Consider the following 15,354-nt stretch of genomic DNA (forward strand, 5'->3'; position numbering starts at 1 on the left):
TTGATAGAATCTGGTTAGGATTTTTATATCAGGAAAAATAAGTAGTTTAATGTTTCTTGGGCAACGAGAAATCCAAGTCACGCTAACGTATATAGCTGGCTCAGCTAGATTAATGTTTCCAAAGGTCCATGGAACATTTCCATCCAATATACATGTCACTTTCTTTCTTAAAACCCTCCCGTGGCTTCCCACTGCACTTAGAATAAAATCCAATCTCCTTACTGTGGCCTGTAACACACTACACACACTGCTCTTCTCTCTTCTCCAGCAGCATCTCCAGGCTTCTGTCTCAGCAACTCCAATGTGCCAACTCTTCCCCACTTTAGAGGCTGTGCACTCGCTCTTCTCTCTGCCAGACACGTTTCCATGTAGATCACATACCTGGTTCCTTCGAATCCTTCTGGGGTTTCTACTGAAACACCACTCCCTCCAAGAGGTCTTCCCGGCGGCCTTCTCAGAAGTGGGCTCCCCACCCCAGGAATTCTTTGTCACATCTCCTTCATTTTCTTCATAGCTCTTATCACAACCTGAAATTATTTGGTTTGTTTATTCCTTTACTTGTTTGCGGCCTGCCTCTCCTGTCATAACCTGCCAGGAAAGCAACTTTAAAAGAGCAGGAACCTTGCTTATCTTTTTTACTCCTATAATTCTAGAGCTTGGAACAGTGCTTTCGTTTGTTTGGAGAAAGTGACAAAATTATTGCCTCAAAATGGGAATAGTAATTCTGCCTGAATTTCCAGCCTGCTGGCGTAGGCTACAGACTTTGGACTCAGGACTGGAACATCAACTCTCTTGCCTGAGGTTCCAGCCTGCTGGCCTGGCCTGTGGATTTCGGACTTGCTAACTCCCACAATCATGTGATCTGATTTCTTAAAATCTCTCACTCTAACTCCCACAATCGTGTGATCTGATTTCTTAAAATCTCTCACTCTACACACACACACACACACACACACACACACACACACACACACACACACCCCTACCATATGATTGGTTCATCCACTCCACTCTTTGGTATTTACCCAAGAGAAGTGAGGGCATACATCCATCCAAAGACATGTATGTGGATGTTCATGGCAGTTCTATTTTTAACAGTCAAAAACTAGAAATAACCCAGTATCGATTGAGAGGTGAATGGACACACAAACTCCAGTATATCCATACAACAGAATCCTACTTAGCAATAAAAAAGGAATAAACTATCAATGGATAATTCTCAAAATAATCATGCTGGGGAAAGAAGGTAGACCAAAAAAAGAGTATGAACTTTATTCTAGGACATGCCAACGAATGTAAGTGAAGGAAAACGAATAGTGGTTGCCTGGAGAGAAATGGGGGACATTATTAAGAGCCTTCTGGGGGTGATGGATATGTTCAGTATCTTGAATGTGATTTTTTTTTTTTAAGATTTTATTTATTTGACAGAGGGTCCCCTCTGTCCCCATAAAATATATTTTATTTGACAGAGAGATCACAAGCAGAGGGAGCACAAGCAGAGGGAGCTGTATGTGTACATATACCGCTGAGCAGGGAGCCTGATGCGGGACTTGATCCCAGGACCCTGGGATCAGGACCTGAGCTGAAGGCAGCCTGACTGAGCCACCCAGGCGTCCCAATGGTGATGGTTTTATAGGCATACATATATGTCAAGGCTTATCAGACTGTATATGTTCAATATGTTCAATTTACTGTGTTAACAATTTATATCTCAATAAAGTTGTTTTAAAAAGGTAGACATTTGTTAGAAGCGCTAAGGAAAATTTTGAAGACTTAAAGAATAACAAAGGCAGGTTTCCTTACTTGGGATCAATTGTCTACAGATAACCTAAAAGACTGCTTCATTCCCATCTTGAGTCAGCCTTTTTAAACAAGAAGAATGATCTTTAATCTGGGAAGGGTAAAAAAGGATTAAGGGGAAAAAAAAGAAAAAAAGTAACTGAAGCCCAAAATAAAAAGGAGACAGAAAAAGAAGAAGGAATTGCTTTAAATTTGTATTTATAGATCAAGAAAAATCATATCCTAAGACATTACATATATCTCCAAGTTTGGTAACTTCTAAGGAATCATAAAAGAAATACCATGAAGATGCATGTAGAATTCATGCAAAATTCTAGAACAGATTTTTTTTTAAAAATATGATAAAGAAGGAGCCAGCTTCTGTAACATCGTATTTGCTCCTGGTCCTCAACCCTTTCCAGTGATTCCTTCTTGGGGTCCCTTCTGGGTTCTCGCCCCACCTGTCTCTTATATCCTGGCACTCTCCAGATCCTGGTTTGACTTCCATTCTCAACCCGCAACAGGGCTTATAACCTTCCAGGGGAATCACGATTCCCTTTGAGAATGTGATGAGCACTACACCCCACAACGATGTATATTCACATAAAATTTTACATGTAATTATTTCAAGGATTTCAAGTACTTCCCTGAACCCTGGGCATATATTCCTTAGCTTCTCACAGTGAGGAAATTCTTCGCAGAATCCCACCCTGGGCTTTGTCTCTCTAATATCCCCATGCAAAGTGAGATGTACGCATAGCTGTGGTAATGGGAAATCTGAATGCTTATAAACACGACTGACATGGAACCTAGGACCTCGTATTTTTCTGGATATGTTGGTGAAACAGTTCAACTAGGTAGATTCTTTTTTTTAAAGATGTTATTTATTTGACAGAGAGAGACACAGCGAGAGCGGGAACACAAGGAGGGGGAGGGGGAGAGGGAGAAGCAGGCTCTCTGCAGAGCAAGAAGCCTGATGCGGGGCTCGATCCCAGGATCCTGGGATCATGACCTGAGCCGAAGGCAGACGCTTAACGACTGAGCCACTCAGCGCCCCTCAACTAGGTAGATTCTTAGGTTACCTAGTGAATGCTGATTAATAAATTTATGAAAGAAGTTTCTGCTGACCATCTGTAGAAGCCCATCCTCTTACACTTTTTTTTTTTTTTTTTTTTTACAAAAGGTGATTTGAATGAGGATTTAGAAAACCATGCTGATCAAATTTTGAATGATAAGAAGTTTTAACAGTGAGGAGCTGGATCACAGACCTAGTCAACACATTGACTGATTCAGCCTAGGGCTGAGGTGAAGGTCAGCAAGGAGTCCCAACTTCAAAGTCCTTTCCATACGTATATTCTCCTTTTCCCCAACTACCAATAACCTGTGGAAATTGAATGCATTCACCAAAACTGCACTCTCCTTGAGGACAACGCCTACATCTTCTTCCGTGTCTTATCTAGTACCTCGATTGATGTTTAGCATCACACTGAGTTTGGGATGTATTATGTTACAGTGTTAACAAATGACTCCAAAATCATGGTGCCTACAACACAAGGGTTTATTTCTCACTTATGTTAATAATTTCTGTCACGGATCGGCTTCAGCTCTGCTCCATCATTCTGGGACCCAATCTGAAGGCACCATCATTCTGGGACTGGCTCTAGCTAAGGTATACTGGTTCCATGACAGGAAAAAAAGCCACTGGCAAAACCACAAGATGGAATTTAAAACATCTGCTCAAACAAGGAACATGTCACTTCCTCTCACATTTTATTGGTCAAGGAAAGCCAAGTGTCCAAACCTGATGTCAACAAAGTGGGAAATATCATCCTCCTACAGAAGGGAGGACCCTCGTAAAGAAAGGCAACAAATTCTTTTTAACAACAGAGCAATCCACCACAGTGCCTTACCAATACAAAGTGCTCAGCAATTGGCAGTAATTATTTATGTGTCAGGCCACAAATACCAGTGGGCAGAGACTGTCCTCTGTCTGGCTCACTGACGCACCAACACCACAGAGTGCTGGCCACATAGTAAAGGGCTTAAATGCTTACTAAGTGAGCAGTGATAAGAAGATGGGCGTGGGATCTGTTATCAAAAAACCAGTGACATAGTCCCACATCTGCCAATTCTTGATTTCGTGGAAAGTCATTCTCTCTTCTGATTCTTGGGGGTTGTTGTGAAGATTAAATTAAAATATATGTGAAAGCACCATGAAAACTGTGCTGTTTTATAGAAATGTTAGCTCAAATCTCCAGAGCCAAACGGGATGAAATCTGAAAAAGATAAATTCATTTAAACTTTTATGGTAACGCCAAGACCTCATATCTTGCATGTACTTTCAAAGATCCAACTGGCAAATAAAGAATGAGAAAGATTAGACTTAAAGCAGCCCACGTGAGAAGGAGACAAGGTTTTAGTTGACCAGAAGCTCAATATGAGCAAAGGGTAATGTGGCTGCCAAAAACTGTAATGCAAATTTCAGCCTGCATTAATAGAAGTACAGTATCCAGATAACAGCTTCATTGTATTCAGCCATGGTCAGATCAGATCTGAAGCAGTTGGTTCAGTTCTGGCCACTGTATTTGAAGAGCTATACTGATGACCAGACTTTGTCATGAGTTAGTGATGTGGATGGAGAAAGTTCTGTAAACCATGTCATGTGCATATCTTTTGAGAATTAGCTTTTTTCCCCTTATTGTGGGGAAAAAAATGATTCAAGTAGCATTTAATAGTCGTTTTCAAATACTTGAAGATTTATGGTGTGTAAGAATTTATTGTGTGTTTCCCATACATAGCCCTAGAATGGCAAGGATCAGTAGGTGAAAATTAGACGGGAAAGAGACTGAGACCAATGAGAAGTTCTTTCCAACAATTAGAAACCTTCTAAAACAAGGAAGGGCGGGGGACGGGATGGGGGTGCTACTGGGAAGACAGGACTGGCAAAGTCATACAAACCTTAGCGCACTCCTCTACGTAACCCAGCACATCTGAGGCATCTGAAAACACCCAAATAGTGTTTCTCTTTTATGACACCATCATAATAATATTAATACTAATAGTGACAATGAGGAACAAGAACTGAGGTAGGAAGTAAAACAAGAAGTTGTTTGGCCTAAGAAACAGAAAGGCATGCTGTTGAAGGGAAATGAAATTTCAAGGCCAGATAACATTAAACACGAACACAGTGTCCTGGTTTGTACAGAGGAAACAGGCTTAGTCAAAATTGTATTTATTCTGAAGTTGTTTTTCTTAGCATGACCTACCTGCTATAATTTTCAGGGAGGTGCAAAAAATATTTTGAAAGTTCCACCAATGGCACTTAGGCGAAAATTGGCTAATATTAAACGAGTGTTCTGATTACAGGATGATACTAAGTGTATCGATCAATTTGTATAAACACTCACATTTCTCATGGCAGACTGTCACACTGCACACCACTGGCATTTTAAAAATGGTCCTTGCACTTACTTTGTTTCCTCATTCTCTTCAAAATCCAGCACTTTCCCACTCTCATTCCAGCATTCATTCCCACGTCTTCCCTTCACTCTCTGGTCTCGCTAGCCGGTCATTAAGCAGTATATAAAGACGAATGCCTGATTTATCTTTACACCACAGTTCCTCATCTGCAAGTCACCCACAGTTAGCAGTGAACACTCAACACTGCTTGTTAAATTCCTTCCTTTAATGAAACAGTTCTTAAAAGTTACCCATTATGTCTTGTGACACGGAAGAAAGAAAGTCAAAGGAGGCTGTAAGGACAAGCTGGCTATTATTTGTTATAAGAATAACCCACTCTTTACAAAGTAGTATCTTGGAATACAATTTTCTTCTTCCCTTAACATTTTCTTTGCATCCTAAATGGGCTATTTAACAGGATTTTATAGTACATAAGATTTTCATAGAACACAGTACTGACACAAATGACTGACATCCTACTGATTTCCCTCACTGCAGGAAGTAAATGTAAAGAATGAGAAAAAAACAGGTTCACTGACTAATTAAAGTAAATGTGTATGTACTTTTCTGGAATAAATGTAAATTCGGACTTTAAATAATCTATTATTCCAAGCCAAAACAGTAAAGGAAAATGTAAAAAAGGAAAAAAGCTGAACACATAGCCTCTACTAAAGGAGTATGAAACTTTAGGACTTATTTGGTACAGGTTAAGGCTTAAGAACTTGTCGCTGGATTCTTATGCTTGTTATCTCTCTCCCTCCTCTCTTGTGGGCACTACCAAGAATTGCACAGGTCGTGGGAACACAATGCTCTGCTGCAGAAATCAGGAGAACATAGTTTCAAATCTCCCATGTCCATCCATCTGACAGAAACAGTCTATACTCCACTGGGAGACCAGAGAATGAGTCAGTAAGGGGATAAAACAGTTGCTAGGTGAAAGACATAGCTAACTAAACATGTTCTTTCTTTTCAATTAGATACTTGCATATTAAAGCAATTATTTTTAAGTGATGCACAACATTCATTTGTTTAAACAAGAAGCCACTAGAAATCACGTAGAGCTAACGTTTATTGAGTGTTTTCTGGGTGGTGGGCGTTCCCTCGTGTGCTCAACATACATTAGCTCACATATATACTTCATCATAGCTATATAAAGCAGTATCCTCAATTTCCTCATTTTACAGATAAGAAAAAGGAGGCACAGAATGGTTAAGTAACTTGCAGAAGATCACACAGTACTGACAGGCAGGAAAGGGATATGAATTTAGGCAGGGCAGCTCCAGGGCCCACTTTTAACCTCTATGAGCGGGCATTAATATATTATATACTTTGACATATGAAGGTCTTGAATCTATTCGCTTTAGTCACATATGAAGAAATTTCTTTATGGGCAATCAGGACTGTACAAAATTTATAAAATCTTATTTGTTTGTTTATTTATTTAGATTTTTATTTACTTGACAGAGAGAGAATGAGCACAGGAGCAGCAGGCAGACAGAGAAGCAGGCTTCCCGCTGAGCAGGGAGTCCGATGTGGGATTTGATCCTGTGACTCCAGGATCATGACCTGAGCCGAAGGCAGTCATTTAACCAACTGAGCCACCCAGGCATTGTAAAATTTATAAAATTTATAAAATCATTGTTACAATGCTTTCACAACCAACTTTTAGGATTAGATAACTAAATCCAATACAATGCTTCATTTACGACACTAGAACTTAATCTCATCTTTTGGCTTTATTATACTTCATGATAAGTGCAACTGGGTGCCACTGACATACTTAGCCTGACACTACGTCATTAAAAATACTCTGCACAGACTAGATCTGGGATGTTTTATTCACATGAGTGTGCATTAAACTAATTCTACGACTTCTCAAATTCTAAATGCAGTTATTTAACACGCATTTGAATACTCAGTGAACACCAAGTAGTACAAAGATAAGATCAGATGGGCTCTGTTCTCAAGGGAGCCCACAGTTACAAAACAATGAAATAAATGCTTCTTTGGAGCTGTGACCAAATTCCAAGGGAGCAGAATCCTGCCTAGCATGGTAAGAATGACGGCAGCTCCCTGTGCAAAGGCATGGAGATGTAAGTGAACATTTTCCTCTCAGGGAATACCAAGCAATTTAAGTCGAACTAGAATGAAGGGTTTACATGGAAAGTGAGAGAGTGAGTGAGAAGAGATGAAGAATGAAGCTGGTGCTAGATAAAGAGAAGTCTTCAAAATCATAACAAAAGGACCCAACCACTGTAAGGATTTGAGTAGAACAGTGATAAGATCAAATATGCTAACAATAGTGGTTATCACACTTTTTAAACAACAGAACCCTGCTCTCAAAAGAAACCTATGTAAACTTCCATACTTAAAATTGATGAAAGTAAGACTGCACTGGTTGAAATTGGAATGAACCTACTTGACTTCCTCCAGAACCTTACAGAATAGATTCAAAACCACTGCTTTAGAGAGAAAAATTAATATATTTATACAATTATGTTCTTTTAAAAAAAGATTTATTTACCCATTTGAGAGAGAGAGTGTGAGTGTAAGAGTGGGGGGAGGGAGGGAGAGAATCTCAAGCAGACACCACAGGTTGAGGAGCCCGAAGTGGGGCTCGATCTCACGACCCTGAGATCATGACCTGAGCCAAAACCAAGAGTTGGACGCTCAACCAACTGAGCCACCCAGGAGCCCTTACAATTATGTTCTGTTTACCTCATGCCTCTCCCAATGTGATTCTAACTTCTCAAGGATTCATTCTTGTAATTTCTCTTCAATTGTGGAGCTAGGCATACACAAAACTAAGCGAACAGTACTAGACCTTAAAAAAATCAATGACAAACTGTTAAAATACAGAAAACATAAGATAATCAGCCTGTTCATCCTTCAGTTAAACTATAATTTAAGTGGACATTGTCTAAAAGTTAGGATTTATGGTTGGACACATACTAACTAGTGTATTTATGGCCACAGGATATTCAAAATTGGTACAGTGTTGGGAAATATAGAATATATGATTATAATTGATATAATGTAATTTTTTGAAGATTGGTAATCTTGAATTTTCTTAACAATGACTTTGAATCTGAAAATCCTTCCCCACTTATCACTTGAGCATCTGTTTCCACCTTATAAAATGTGGAGCTATACATGGGATCACTGAAAATGATCATCAGTGTAGAAGTGTTTATCTTCCTCAGCTATCAGCAATAATATGTAAACTGATTAAAGATTCCCATATGCTTGTCCTGGCAGTTTGCTACTCTTGCCTCTTCAGTCAGAAGTGCTAATAAAAAAGCAAGGTTACAATCTGAAGGAAAAAGTATACAATGATTAATTTAACACATTTTATATTAAAACAAGTATATTCCCTTTATACAACTAATTTAACCCATACCATGCTTCTCTTTACCACTATCATCTCCATTCCTTGCAATAATGTTCTCGGCAAAGTGGGAAGGGGGGTACATAACCACTTAAATCATCTCAAAAGTGTTTAACGTGCTTTCCCCTTTATAAATTGTAGACTGATTAAAAACAGATGTTCAAAACAGTATTTAACATATATTAAGAGTTAGAGAACAATCTCACTTTTCTCCATCAGATAAGACACTAGAAAACAAAAACTACCACCACCCTGGGCCACTCTATCATGCATTAAAATTTCCTCCATAGTAAGTGGCTAAAGGCCAACTATTGACAATTATTAAAAGGAGGAAAACTATTGACAATTATTAAAAGGGCATCAGAGCAGTCAGGTACAAAAATTGCTGCACAGAAAGAATTAACAAGATCCCAAACCGAATAATCCTTTATATCTCGTACTGAAACTCTTCGGTATCTTGGGTATCATTATTAAAAGAAGCATAGGATATAAATTAAATCCTTCAAAACATCATCTGACCAATGTGTATAATATATTTACTTACAGGCATGGTTAAGAAAGGGTCCTTAAACAGACACAATATAAATGTCTTTATAAGGGAAATAACATTTTCACATGATACTGTAAACTCAGTCCAACGTTGATCATTTCTGGGCACAGTCTACACTACCTAAATTCACCAAAATTGCTAACTATTCTCCTATAAATTTGTTTAGGATAAAGACAACTCTCTGATTATAGCAAATATAAATTACATTACATGCGCCAATTAAATTAGTGCATTTTATGAAAAGAACTTAATAAATCACTCATTTCCACTTCTTTCAAATATAAAAGTGTGAAGACTCCAAAATAGTCATTAAGAACAAAGTGCCTTTTTTTAAAGAAAACTTTTAAAAATAAAATACTTAAAAGCAAGCCTATAAAAACACACAAAAAATCCTCATATGTAAGATAACAATCAAAACAATACCTGATATCACTTAACTATATATTCATTTAGAAGGTTTCACTGTAAAATTTTCATCCTCTGCCCATTTAAGGGCAAGTTGTTTTGAAAAATATTCCATAGACATATTTTTTTTGATTTTCTATAATCAATGTTTATTTAAATTTATGACATATGTACTGTTTTCCAGAGACATGTTTTTAAATGAGACTGTACACCTACTATTCTGATTTTAATACATCAAATAAAGTTAGAACAAATGTTAATAATAGTTAGAAATATTAAATTACACATACTTTTACCTATCCCTGCAGTAATATAAAAATGTTTATAAAATACCTTAAGATAAATTTATATTTTCCTCTAGTTTGTGAAAATTGCAATAATCTATTTATTTTTTATTATTCTGTTCGATTAGCCAACATACAGTAAGTACATCATTAGAACCTTTCTATTTAGTAATATCTTGTGATTAAAGCATATTCAGTAAGTGAAATTCAAACACTCTCCCAGATGGAACAGCTGCGAGAAGATACATAGAGCAGTTTTTACAAGAGAACCTTCTATTGATGGTGTAGATACCATCCAACACTAAAAACTAGCATGACTGGAGTCTAGAAGATACAAACAAGCAAGAGTGAAAGAAAATCCTTTAAGGAGAATGAGGAAAATACAATTCACAGGATGATCTATAACTCTGAACTCTGCATTTCTGGTTTTTCAAACTTTTGCCTAAATTTCTATAGATTATGAGGTCCAAACTTCTAAAAATTCCATATAGAAGATTTACATATACATATCAGTATTAGGTAATATTTTATGCTTAAGAAGTCTAACAATTATTATTTAAAAACCCAACTTTCAAGTATGTTGTACTACTAATTGTATTTTATAGAAAACTGAGAACAGAAAAATTGAATGACATTTTTGAAGTGATACTGAGTTAAATAATGAAACTGATTAACATAAATCAGCCTTATGTTCTAATTAAAATTTATTATTATTATTATTAGAGAGTGAGAGGGTAGAGGGGCAGAAGGAGAGGGAGAGAGAGAATCTCAAGCAGGCCCCAGGCCCAGCATGGTAGGGCTCCATCTACCGGAGATCATGACTTGAGATGAAATCAAGAGTCCAACGTTCAACCGACTTAGCCACTCAGACACCCCTTGGCACAAATATTTTCAATCCAAAATAGTCTACTTAACTTTTTTGCATGTATTTAAAAATTTTTTTAATTACATGCCCTCATTACTAATATATCCAAGTAATAAGGTTTTTTTTTTTAACCTCACCATGCTCTAAAATTAGCAATCCTTTGAGACAATACCTTGGAATTTTTTTTTTTAAATTGAAAAAATTTCTTTTAATATCACATCCTCAATCTTCATTTTTACTCACTTGTTCAACAGAGGAACTAAGAGCCTGTACTAAGAAATCAATGGCATCATTCAAGCTCAAAAATTCCCTCAATTTTTATAATATTCAATTATTCTAGGAGGAATAAAACTGTGCCCATTATCACAAAGTTGGGCTCTCAACCCATATTCAGCAGGAAAATAATTTCTTGCTTTCTGTCTAATGCACAAAAACAAAACAAAAACTATTAAAGCACTCAAACACTTTGATGCTTTGAACACTTTTATTCCCATATGCTTAGCTCTTTTCCTTTAAATTCCGTCTCTAAAAATAAGACCTCTCTAAAACTGGGGAGAAGTGTCACTCTTATGAAGCCAGACATGAATAGTACAAGGCAAAGTAAATTTGATTAATTATCCATAATAAAGTTTGTGCCCAGTTCCTTCCTTCACCCTGTACTCCAACATAAAGTTTGAACTAACCCATAAGCAAGTTCTACTCTTATTAACATTCCTTTTTTGTTTTTACATCGCCCAAGCAAGATGATTTCAGAATGAAAACTCTCAAAGTACCTCATTCAGTATCTCCTGAGATTCCAAATAAACCCAACTGCACTAACAAAAAGAAAAAAAGAAAAAGCTCCCTTGAAAGTTTAATGAGTACATAGTCCTTCTTTTATCAAAATAGAATTTTTCACAAGTGACCCAAAGAGAATTAGAGCTTAGGAAAATCAAGCCTTTAATTCTGAGGAATAATTTGCACCTAGAGAAAAATTCAAGGTAATGGTTTTCACTGCATGTGGACTTTAGACCAAATCTATTTATTTTGATTTTGCTGAAGTCTGGGTATAACCACTTGTCGGCCTATGCTACGGGACCACCATCCTAACAGTATCTTACGACAAGGTGTTTTTGATACCTTAGTAACTACACTAACCTTGGATGGGCTTCCACACAAACCTGACCATAACATTTTGGCATTTTAATTAGGTTTCAATGTACTCTTTAAATGGCACAGCACAAATCAAATGAGAAGTTTTCTATTCAGTTAACACATTAATAGGTAGCATACATTTGAGCATAAGCTCAAATTTAAGAAGCCCATAAATATTTTGTCCCCATTTTTGAGAAAGGGACAATTCAAGAAACATACTGATAAATCTTACATTATGCCAAAAACCTATTCCTAAATTGCTGTACGCCAAATGATTTTCTATAAATCAAGTCACGTTTGGTAAGTACCACGTAAAAGGGATTATTTAAAGGCAACTTTTAGTGAATGCTTTTTGTAAAATACAGAATTCTCATGTAACTAACCACTACTTAATTTGTTTTGTAATCTTATACTTGTAAATATCAAATTTCTTAGAGCACAGCTGCTTTCCCAGGCCAAATTGATCCCGGTATTACTGCCCTTCTTATTTCCCAAGCTTTAAAAACGTCACCCAAAAAACCATTTGTCAGTGTAGACTATACAAGCAATACTAGAAAAGTTGAAAAAGGAAGTTTAGTGAGTTTTTTAATGTTAAAATAGAAAGGAATGTATTCTCCAAAAAGAAATCAATGACTTATTTTTGGCAGTAAGCACAATAAATTCCCAATAAAAAATGATTTTAAAAAATCCAGATACGCACATCTCAAATCTCTTTCCCATATGTCTTTATCACTTGGTGGAAATTCAAGAACAGTTTATCTCCCTGAACACACGACCTCCATGATGCTACCAAGGTCAATGAGACCGACAGGAGGGGCATATGCTGAGTAAGTGCTGATTTGCCCAATTCTACAGTTCCCTTTAAAAAGAGAGAAGGAAGGATGAAAAAAAATTATTTATATATTACAGGAAATGATGTTTTAGGTTGTAACATTCAAATAGCCCATTACAGGACTGTTTACAGACATATGTCAGCAATAGCCAATAGGCGCAAGACCTCAAAAGGGCATCAGAGCAGTCAGGTACAAAAATTGCTGCACAGAAAGAATTAACAAGATCCCAAACCGAACAATCCTTTATATCTCGTACTGAAACTCTTCGGTATCTTGGGTACATGCCACAATCACTCAATTTTGAAGTGAGGGTTTCTGTTGACAGAACTTTTTGAAAATGACAAATAACAGAAGATCCATAATCAACAGGAGCAGCTCCCACGTGTCAGAAATGCTCAAGTAAGGAGCAAGTGTGCACATGCGGGGCCTGCCAGTTAACACTGAACTCACCGGTGTCCTGGCTGTTCGCTCACCCTTCACAGAAGACTCCTTCAGGCATTTCCTCAGCTGTCACAATCCTGCCCCGTTCACAAACCACACGTTTTCTTGGATGAGATTTAAATTTTAAAACACATTATCCACTTGGTATAATCTGCTTAAGCTGGACTTAATTACTCAAAAAATCCTTATCAATTTGAAGTTATTATATTTGAAGTATCCAAGCAACTTCCAAATATGAAAAAAAGGCATGTCAGAGCTAGCGCCTGATAATTTAAAAGTGACTTAGTGGAGAGCAGTTTAACTGGATCACTCATTTTAACGTCTGGTAAGTGCAATATAATAGCGGAAAATTAAAGAGGAAAAAAACCCAGCAGAACCACTGGTTATTCACAATCACCGAGTACTGGGCTGTTAGCAGTCTTCCAAGTTACTCAGGGAAGCTCCTGATTGGTGGGTGGCACTGGGTCAATGTGATTACTTAACCCTGGCAGTTATAACTAAACTCCACTTTGATGAGCCCCAAAGCTTATTACAAAAAGGGGACTGCCTGAGCATATCAAGTACTACGGTGTCCTCCTGCTTTTCTCCCGTGGAACACGGGGCCTGACACCTGAAACTCATCCGACAGACATTACGGCGTTTCAGTGCTTCGGAGTTTTTGTATTTATTCTTTTAAAAGCCCACTGGGCATAGATTCAGTTGGGGGTGGCAATGTGAAAGATTTACCCATTTCCTGCATACCCAGGGAAGAACTCATGACCATGCAAGCAGTTCCCTCTCTCCCAAATAACTTTTTTTATCATTTAGTCCTAAAATAACCATAAGCAACAAACACCAAACATTGGCATGGCAACGTCCACACATCATGCCCTAGTGCTACCCACAGGCGGATCTGTTCATCTCTGGTCCCCATCCAGACGGGTCCTCCCGGTCCCTCTCCCTTCCGTCCGGTCCTGCCTGGCTTCCCCGAGTTTTGCTGTAAAATCCTCCACTTTCGCTGGCCCGGGCAAAAGCACAGCCCCTCGTCCCAAGGGCAGAGTTTCTCCCAACTGCCCGAGGACCGCGTCCGGAAAGCTCCCAGCGGACCCCCCTCTCCCCCGCCCCCCGCGCACCTTGCCCTGCCCCTCGCCCCCTCCCCGCACTTTACCAAGCCCCAGAGAGGGGCCCACCTGCCTCCAGTCGCCTGACCCCACGCCCGGGTCGCGCTGTCAACTGCTACCCGGCGGCTACACTCCCCCGGTGCCGAGCCCCCCACCAGCCTGGGGCCAGAACCCGAGGGGCAGCGGCGCCAAAAAAAAAAAAAAAGGCCCCCAACCGGCTGACCCTGCGACGCCCCCCAGAGGCCGGGTCCCGAGCGCCTGTCAGCGTCCCCGGAAGGGGTCAGGCAGGGGGCTGAGCGCTCCCCCGTCCTCTCCTGACGCCCTCTCCCCCACGCCGCCGCACTCACCTGGGGGGCTGTCGTAGAGGGGCCGGGCGAAGGCACCGGGGGTCGCTCAAGGAGGCCGGCCGCCCGCCGCGGCCCCCACCCTCCCGCGCCCGCGCCCGCGCCCGCGCCCGGCCGGCGCGCGCCCCAGGCCCGACGCGCGCCCCGAGCGCCGTGGGGAGGGGGCGCGGGGACGCGCGAAAGCCGAGGGGGAGGAGGGCCCGGGGGGCGGGGGCAGGGGGCGCGGTGAGAGCAGCGGCTCGGCGGCGTCGGCGGAAAGAAAGCAGCCTCGGCCGCATCCGTCATGGCGCGCAGCGGCGGCGGCGGCTCCCTCGGGCCTCCCCGCTCCCTCGCCTTTAGTTTGACCTTTCCCTCCAGTGTGTCTGAGGGAGAGCGGCGGTGCGCGCGCGTGTGCATGTCTCTGTGTGCGCGCGCGCGCGTGGGGAAGGGGCGGGTTCGCTCCCCGACGCCTGACGTCATTGCCATGGCAACGGCAGCCCCGCCCCTCGCCTCCCTTTTCCTGCCCCCGCCCCCGGTGCACGTTCCGGGGCCTCACGTGCTCACTCACACGCACGCACGCACGCTCGGAGCGCGCGCGCCCAGAGCGCCTGGGTGCGGGGGGGTGGGTCGGGGGGAGTTGGGAGGTCATCTGGGCCTCGTCGCCGGCTCGCTGAATTTGACCAATCCGGAGAGAAGGAGCTGTGGGCGAGGCGGGCCCGGCTGCCGGAGCGGCGTGAAAAATTTCCCCAGGCCGAACGAAAACCCTTCGAGAGCGACTGAGCATGCCCGGTGG

At 40.5% G+C, this 15,354-nt stretch overlaps 1 long non-coding RNA gene across 2 annotated transcripts; it reads right to left on the minus strand.

Moving 5' to 3' along the window:
- Nucleotides 1-1,182: 1,182 nt before the first annotated feature.
- Nucleotides 1,183-14,690, minus strand: LOC141372853 (uncharacterized). 2 transcript variants are annotated; one of them, XR_012378360.1, is made up of 3 exons: nt 14,586-14,690; nt 12,565-13,242; nt 1,183-4,055 (listed from the first exon to the last, which is right to left on the minus strand). It is a non-coding gene; the product is annotated as an uncharacterized lncRNA (long non-coding RNA). The 2 variants fall into 2 exon arrangements; XR_012378359.1 differs by lacking the exon at nt 1,183-4,055 and having other exon boundaries at nt 9,183-12,713; nt 13,137-13,242.
- Nucleotides 14,691-15,354: the final 664 nt, after the last annotated feature.

Source organism: Callorhinus ursinus, unplaced genomic scaffold (genome assembly GCF_003265705.2).
Source record: "Callorhinus ursinus isolate GAN/ISIS: 27379988/994484 unplaced genomic scaffold, GSC_fseal_2.0 scaffold5, whole genome shotgun sequence".
NCBI lineage: Eukaryota > Metazoa > Chordata > Mammalia > Carnivora > Otariidae > Callorhinus > Callorhinus ursinus.